Source organism: Mus musculus, chromosome 15 (assembly GCF_000001635.26).
Source record: "Mus musculus strain C57BL/6J chromosome 15, GRCm38.p6 C57BL/6J".
Classification (NCBI taxonomy): Eukaryota; Metazoa; Chordata; class Mammalia; order Rodentia; family Muridae; genus Mus; species Mus musculus.
This window is the reverse complement of record NC_000081.6, coordinates 62,030,977-62,039,950: the sequence shown is the minus strand read 5'-3', so window position 1 is coordinate 62,039,950 and position 8,974 is coordinate 62,030,977. Positions and strand designations below refer to the sequence as shown.

General features: G+C 46.3%; 1 long non-coding RNA gene across 3 annotated transcripts in view; it reads right to left on the bottom strand.

Moving 5' to 3' along the window:
- The window catches only part of Pvt1 (Pvt1 oncogene), a 222,230-nt gene extending 220,265 nt beyond the window's left edge, over positions 1–1,965 (bottom strand). For 2 of the 3 annotated variants that reach the window (NR_132747.1, NR_003368.2), the window contains exon 1: positions 1,750–1,965. This is a non-coding gene — a long non-coding RNA (Pvt1 oncogene). Of the gene's footprint in view, positions 1–503; positions 695–1,749 lie in introns of those variants that run through there. The other variant, NR_132746.1, reaches the window with a different exon arrangement.
- Between the last annotated feature and the right edge of the window lie 7,009 nt (positions 1,966–8,974).

Genomic DNA, 8,974 nt, shown 5'->3' with positions numbered 1-8,974 from the left:
GGGCAGGCAGACAGAAGGTCCCGGACATGGAAGACAGAGGCCTCAGCAACCAGGCAGGCTGCCTGCCAGCCTTCCACGGTCAAAGAAGACAAGAATCGGATCCGTGGAGATGGTAAGAACTCAGCAGACAGACTTTCAAGGAGCAAATAATACAAATTACCAGAAACAACAGAAAAGAGACACCTTTCCAGTTCTGTAAACTGCTGTCACAGAAGCAAAACAGGATGAGTCAGAGGAGAATCAATCAAAAAAAAAAAATCAATTTCTTCTACTTTTCAAGGGAAGCTGGTTTATGCAAAATCCTGCACTCAATAGGTAAAGCAGCAAGAAACAGCCACCCTTAACCAGGCAAAACAACAAGGCAGTCCCATACAGTCACTCCCTAACAGAGTGGGGTGGGGGTCCCAGCACAATAGCCCACAATGTCTTAAACCAGCCTTAATGTCTCACCAGATCCATCATGAACCTAGTTGAGTTCAAATAACCGTAAGGCACATCCTCACCTCCGAGATGTAACTAGCACACATCCAAGCACTGAGAGCAGGCCACCACGAGGTTTTTCCCAGTCATGGAGTCCATGTGACGTTTCTGATTTCCTGACAGCTTTGCTCCTTCTAAATCTTTTAAGAAGTCCCACTTGGAGCTCCAAGGATAGAAACACAAACGCTTTCCCACTGGCTAGAGCTTTAAGAAGGACTAGCTATGACCATAGGACTGTGCAAGTGAACAAGCCCAAACTTGTCACTGCCCATATGCAAAACAGGCCTGCAACATCCTACCACATGCACTTCAACAGAGACCTGCATCCTTAGCCCTCCCCAACACACAGACACACAGACAGACAAACAGACAGACAGACAGGCAAGCAGGCAGGCACACACACACACACACACACACACACACACACACACACACACATTTGGCTTTCTCTAGGTCAAATGACAACAACCCCTTAAAAACACAAGAGCAGAAAGGAAACAAAAACCTCACTTCTCCCTATACTCTCTTAAGTGATTTCTCTCCTTAAGCTTCTAGAACGTTCTGGAGAGCTCAAAAGGACAGATTATCACCCACTAGTAAACTAGTAAGAAAATCCATGATGTGTCTACACATAGGCACATGTAGCTTCATGGCTGCGCTTCCTGGAAGTCTGCACAGTTCTCCCACACCACTCATAGGTACAGCAGAAAATACTAGCCAAGAAAGGGCCAATCTAGTTAAAGCAACAAGCTATCCAAAAAGAATTAGCAAGGATGAAGGCGTGGGGGCCTTCCACGAACACAGGAACGCAATACAAAAGCACAGAAAGTTTCCTGACACAGGGAGTTTTAGGAGATCACCTTCTTTCTGCCCCGAGGGGGTGTCTCGGAGGAGGGCTGGCCAAGGATGGAGGGAGCATCACTAGACTAGACTCAGACTTCCAGTTTCGTAAATGAGGCCTCCAAACCACATCAGCGGCCCCAAATCTGCGCTGATTGCAGGGGGCGTCTCTCTCTTTTAGACCTGAGGAAATGGGCTCTTGATCAAGTGCATAAATCCAGAATTACCTCTATGTAGAGGCCATCCTGGGAAATCTCCCTCGCACCCACACTTCTCACCCACACCCAAACTCTCTGGCAATCTCGAGTCTAGTGATGAGGAAAAGTGCAAGGTTAACACGCGCTCGTGGGAATGCAAAAGCCACTTTCCTCTATCCAGACTCTGCATCCCTGGGCTCCAGAGTTTCCAGGGGATAAACTTGGAACTTACAAGAGGGTGGATCCAGCCGTGACTCCGAGGTCACCGGGGCTGCCAACATCCTTTCCACGCGGATATCCACTCGGGGGGCTCTGGGAATGCTAAGTTCGTAGCTTCTCTTCATCCTGGCCTTGCCGAGCCCGCTTGACCAGTGGGTCCATGTGCTCGGCGGCCACACGCGCTCTGCCTGGTAGAGCGCGGGGCTGGCGGGTGGCCCGTGACGTCACGGCGGCTCGCTCCCGGCCGCGGGGGAGGGGGAGAAGCGCGCGCCACCGGGCAGGCCGCGTGTGTCCCCGATCTCCTGGTGTCTGGAGGTTTCTGACCTGAGGGATCCAGCTCGCCCCTCTGCCTGCTGCCCTAGGCAATGAAGGGGCATCAAGCCTGAGAGGAGAACCGCATGGAGGTGGCGTGCCACTGAGGCTGCTTAATGCCCAGATGGCCCTAGTAGAGAGCACACTCTGTCAGTCCTGGGCTGGGAGGTTCTAGCTGCACTCAAACCTAGGTCCTACATAGGTCCCACACAGCCTGGGGCTATGCCCAGGCGAGGTCAACTAGCTTTCCCACCTCCCCTCCCCACCCTCCCCTCCCCCACACTATTCCTTTTTAAGGTAGACATCCCATCCCCCTTCACCTTGAAGCTTAGCAGTCTTCCCACTTTTCGGATAGGGAAGGAGACTCCAGTGAATTAAAAGGACCAAACTGCTCAGAAAATAGGTCAGTAGTTCCTACAGAAGACCCCCCCGAATCTGTTCTATTTCAGAACTCTCATCTGAGAGCAGTCCTGGGTACCATCCATCATCTGTGGTTCTGGAGAGAAGGACGTACTAAGCAAACTCTAGCTGAGAGAGGACCACCTGTCTGCAGCATCCTCCATTCTTGGTCCGTACAGGGTATTACACTAACCTCTCAAATGTGCAAAAGCCTCTGCAAAGAACGAAGGCTGGTGTGAAAGGCACGCGTATACCACGATATTCTTTTCGCTGTATTCAATCCAGCACCGAACAGGTGCACGTCTCTAGTACCATTTAGTCAAGCGCGGCAACGTGCTACAACCAGAAAGGGGAATGAAAGATGAGGTAGACTCAGATCCTAGAGGGAAACCGGAGTCCTGTGGAAAGCGGGTTGCATAACTAGGTGATACCAGGATCGCGGAAAGTAACGCGGGTCCACTCTTCTCTCAGCACACTATACCTCACTTTATTTCAATCTCTCAGAGAGTCTTTATCTCCTCCCTCCCTCTACGTTCCCCCTTCAATGTCTTCACTTTCATTACTTCTTAGCCACATGAAGATGTCTCTGTTGAAGAGAAAATTTACCATACTCGTGTGTGCCAGTGCGATATGCACGGATAATCGCGCTGTGTGTGGTTGGTTTCCACCCTGAGAGTGACCGAACAGATCTTCCGATTATCTCCTTCAGATTATCTCCTTCTTGTGCTAGAGAGTGAAGAGGGTTCTGAATTCTATGTCTGTATGTGCTTTCGATGTGTCAGACATTTCCCAAACCACCTGCTGCGACCTTGGGGAGAAGCAACCACAGGCTCTCAGAGGCCCAGTTTTAAAGACAACTTCAGTAACAAATCCCTGAAGATGCCACCTGCTCCTTCCAGTTAGTCCTGTACACTAGACCTCCCAACGGCTGAAGACCTTCACCCAGGTTCATTCAGCTTTAGTCTCGACCCAGTTTGCCCTTCCCTGGGACTAAATTTTGCTGCGCTAATTTTAGGCTAATATTTTCCCCCGATATAATATAAAAATATCATTTGGGAATTTCACATAATACACTCTAATAGCACTCTTATCCCGATCCTCCCATGTCAGTCCTCCCCACCTTTGTGAACATCCCTACCACCACCACCACCACCACCACCACTGGAAAGTCATAGAGCCACTGGAGTATGGCCACACTCCTAGGGACCAGCCAGCTCCTTAAAGAAAACTGATTCCTTCCCCACCTACCCGACCCCCTCCAGAAGCCATAAGTTGTGGAGAGCTACACTTCAGCATTCTTACCACATTTTTTAAAGCATTCTCTTCGAAGGCTTTCTGTCCAGGTTGTTACTTTGGGGAGTGGGGCTTCCTTTTATGGGATGTTTAAAAATTTTTCCAGTGCCGGGCATGGTGGCCCACACCTTTAATCCCAGCACTTGGGAGACAGAGACAGGTGGATTTCTGAGGTCCAGGCCAGCCTGGTCTACAAAATGAGTTCCAGGACAGCCAGGGCTATACAGAGAAACCCTGTCAAAAAAAAAAAAAAAAGAAAAAAAGAAAAAAGAAAAGAAAGAAAGAAAAAAAAAGAAAAAGAAAGAAAGAAAGAAAATATTCCAGCAAAATTTCACAGAAGAAAGTATTTTTAATAGCACTACTATCTAAAACAAACATTATAATATATGTTTCTAATTTTATCTTTTCCTTTTGTTTTTTTTTTTTTGTTTTTTGTTTTTTGTTTTTTGTTTTTTGTTTTTTGTTTTTCGAGACAGGTTTCTCTGTGTAGCTCTAGCTGTCCTGGAACTCACTTTGTAGACCAGGCTGACCTGGAACTCAGATATCTGCCTGTCTCTGCCTCCCAAGTGCTGGGATTAAAGACCAGCTTTGTTTCTTTGTTCTTTTTTCTTAAAGAAAACTTATTTTTATTATGTTACAAAATGGAGGTTGTAAAGCTTCATGCCTTTAATCCCAGAACTTGGGAAGCAGAGGTAGGTAGATGTCTGGGTTCAAAGCCAGACTAGTTTGTACAGAGAAAGCCAGAAGGAGGAGGAGGGGAGAGGGAGAGGGAGAGGAGGAAGAGATGAAGGAAGAAGAGAAGGAGAAGAGAGGAAGAGGAGGAAGAGTTGGAGGAAGAAGAGGAGGAGAGAGGAGGAAGAGAGGGGAAGAAGAGGAAGAGAGAGGGAAAGGAGGAAGAAATGGAGGAAGAGGAAGAGAAGAGAGAGGAAGAGAAGAGAGAGGAAGAGGAAGAGAAGAGGGGAGAGGAGCCAGAAGAAGAGGAAGAAGAGGAGAGAAGAAGGGGAAGAAGAGATTAGAGTTGGATCTCTCCTTCCAGCCTGTTGGTCCCTACAATTGAACTCCAGTCATAACACTTGGTGACGAGCCCCTTAACCTACTGAACCACTTCAGTGATTCTTTCTTCCTTCCTCCCCCTTCCTTCCTTCCTTCCTTTTCCTTCCTTTCTTTTTCCCCCTTTCTATGTTGCTTCCTTCCTACTTTTCTTCCTTTCTTCCCTTCCTTCTGTTTGCTGCATCTAAACACAAGACTTCCTGCAGGCTAGACAAGGGTTCCATCCCTTCTTTACTTTATTCTATTTTTCAGCTAGGGAAATAGACTAACATGGAGCCAAAACAATGACTACATTTTAAATATCTCTTTATGACATGATAACCCTCCAGGGTCGCAGAAAAGTGAAGATGCAGAAAGGGAGACTGAACCCTGGTGGTGTGTGTTATCCGGTTTGATTGACAGACCAGACAGTCTTCTTCCCCACGGCATTGGCTCATTTCCCCTCTGTCCTCTGCTGCTTGTGGATTCTGGTGCTGTTTTCAGGCTGCCGCCAGCCATCCCATACTGTAACTTGTATGGCTAGAAGTATTGGATTTATTTACAGTGCAATTACAGGATGGCTGTAACTAAAGACATCTTTGCTCTGGACTAATCCATTCCATCATCCGGCGAGACTGGGCTCCTCCTGAATTATGAGACAGCAAATCCAGCTCAAATGACAGAGAGGGATGGAACCAGAATGAGTTGAGGCAAGACATTCTTCAAGGAAGAGAGAAGAGCAACATACATATATATATACATATACATATACATATACATATACATATACATATACATATACATATACATATACATATACATATACATATACATATACATATACATATACATACATATGTGTATGTGTATATATATATATATGTATATATATATATATATATATATATATATATAGGCCTGGGGGTGCATGAGAACATGGTGGTCAGTCTGTTAGTCAAGGTCCATTGACTTTGAGATCCTGAAACTGGCCAACAGTTGCAGACAGTTTTCTGTTAGGCTATGAAGCATGTGTTTTGAGCCGACCACCCTGTCTCCAGTACCAGCTCCACAAACATGAGTGGCTGCACAAGGGAGTGAAAGGCTCCTGTGAGAACAGGAAGAGAGGGCTCAGATCCCAGATGTGGAAGCACTCAACGAGGCCTGTGCTTGGCAAAAGTTGAAAAGAGAGGAGGAGCCTGTGCTGGAACGTGGAAAATAAAGTTGAGTTTGCCACAGAGGCATTTGAACACAGAGAACGGTCTGCAGAGAATCAGAAACGAAAGTACAGAGTCACTATGGAAGGTTAAACCAGGTTCCAAGAGGCCTTGTGTGTTCCATGCTGAGGCTGTCACCTCTGTCTTGACTATCGGTGAGCAGGGCTGAGGCTCGAGGTGTCCTGTCCACTAGAAATATCCCCCTGCTTGTCATGCAGAGAACGGATTTCAGCATAGATTAATCAGAAGCAAAGAGTTCACTTAGGAGGTCAGTTGCAGCAAATGGCTGGATTGGAAAAGTCACCTTGGGAATACAGAGAGGGACTGGAGATGGAGATGGTTCAGGAGAACAAACCTACCAGATAAACAAGGATGAGGGATTGTTGTACATAGGAGCAGGGGTGATAGCCATGGTCTGCATCTCAGCAACTAGGGGTTGGTAGAACAGGTCATGTAGATGCTAAACAAAAGAAAAACTTACCCCTACGAGGTAACAATGAGAGTCCTTGATTGAGAGCTATTAATAGTTGATAGCATATCTGCAGGTTGCAAGCCTACGTGTTCCCACTGCATGGAAGGAGTCTCAGTGGAAAATAGGACCTTTCTGGTGTTTTTTGAGTCTCATTATCTAGCACAGACTAGCCTGGCACTCCCCTGTCCAAGTACAAATGAGACACTAACTATCCTGCTAAGCTTCCAACATCAGACAAGGTTGGTATGTTCAGAGCTGTATGACCACAAGCTGCTATTGAACTCTCCATGTGCCCTCTTCAGCCTCCAGAATGCTGGGACTACAGCCATGCAACATCATTTCAAGCAAGAGATTCATTCAGTAGTGGTCAACATCGTGGGTAGTGGTGAGCGACAGCCAGGTGAAAAGAATGTTTTAAATGAGATGACCAAATTCTAAGGATTAAATAGTCTGTGGACCAAAATAAGCACAGGTCGCTTATATTCAGAAGACAGTAACCAGTGCACATCTTTAATTCTAACACTTTGGAAGCAGAGGCAGACGAGTCTCTGTGAGTTTAAGGCCAGCCTGATCTACATAGTGAATCCTAGGACACACAGAGCTACATAATAAGACCTTGTCTCAAAACAATAAAATGAAATAAATAGAAAACACTCAGCAAAACTATGGGGTTTAGTTTCCTATCTTCTATTTGATCTCTAAGGCCTCAGGAGACACAGCCTTCTTCCCAGTATCTCTCTGGTGCCTGGGTCCCTTATTTTAACCCTTGTCCTTCCTCATGCTCACAATAACGGCTCTAGAAGACTTACCTCTCTTCCTTCTGGATTCTGCAACAATCCTCCAAGTTCGGTTCTCTTCCCACTCATGACCTCCTGCCTCTAAATAGTTGATAGCTGTGGACAAGGTGCTACAGACACTGCGGTCCACTCAGAACACGTGGTTCTTGGCCGAATAAAAACAGGTTGTTTTGGTTTTTTTTTTCCTCCCCACCCTAACCACGTGAAATCTTACCATTTCTTCTCATTAGCCTTTCCTTTTCACCTAGAACACCCAGCTTAAGGGCTTACCTCTACTCTCTTCTGTGGTTCTTTCCCCACTCTGCTCTTCTATAAGCACAAGACTTCAGAGTACATCTTCTCCTTGCAGGACCCAAGGCCCTGTTTGACCCAGTGCTGCCTGGCAACCCCTCCCTCTTAACTAAGTCTCCACTTCCTCTTTGGTTCCTAAAGAGCCCTCTGGCCGAGCCTCTAAATTATCACATCAAAGAGGCCAGCTGAAGGCCCTAGAAACCCCCCCCACCCCCCCACCCCCCCCACCCCCCCCCCCCGTCTCGGCCAAGGTCAAACACCCAGAGTGTCAGAACTTTGACTTGCTAACCAGACACCCCAATGCTCTGTAGCACAGCTGCCTGCAGGAAGTGAGGACGGTGCAGACACTTTTAGGGAGCACTCATGATTCTAGTCTCTAATTTGGGGTGCCAGAAAGACCCAGGTGCATGTCAGACAGACTCTTTAAACTCTGTTACTGAGCCACACATATTGGCCACATGCCCTTAATCCTAGCATTTGGGAGGCAGAGACAAGAGGATCTCTGTGAGTTTGAGGCCATGCCTGGTCTACAGAGCTCTGAGACAGTAGGTCTATAACATAGAGAAACCCTGTCTCAAACTCACCCAAAAAACGTCCTGTTGCCCTCCACCAAAAAAAAAAAAAAAATCTTGCTACCATATGACTCTGGATGAGTTATTCTAAGTCTAACTTTTTCCCCATGTACTTAGCTGTAGTTTAATACATGTGACATAAAATTTGTTACTTTGTGCATTTTAAGTGTCATGTGAATTCAGCGCCATTAAGTCTTTTCACACGTGATGGTTATGAAGTCATCACGATCCATTTCCAAGACTCTTCATCTTACAAAACCAAAACTGGGGAGGGCTGGAAAGGTGGCTCAGCCACTAAAGGGCCAGTGGCCCAAGCCTGAGGATCTGAATTTCCATTCTCAGCACTCACACATAAAAACCAGAGGTGATGGTGCATATCGGTAAGAACCAGTGTGGGGCAGGGTGCAGAGGCAAGCGGATCCCTGGAGCTCACTAATCAACCAATCTAGGCAAATTCATGAGCTCCAGCTTCAGTGAGAAGTTTTACCTCAAAAAATAAGGAGAAGAATGATAAAGAAAGATACCTCGGCCGGGCATGGTGGCACACACATTTAATCCCAGCACTCGGGAGGCAGAGGCAGGCAGATTTCTGAGTTCGAGGCCAGCCTGGTCTACAAAGTGAGTTCCAGGACAGCCAGGGCTATACAGAGAAACCCTGTCTCGAAAAACCAAAAAAAAAAAAAAAAGAAAGGAAAAAAAAAGAAAGATACCTGATCTCAACCTTTGACCTCCACATTTGGGTATATACATACAACATATATATATATATATATATATATATATATATATATATATATATATATATATATATATATATACACACACACATACATACATACATACACACGACACACACATA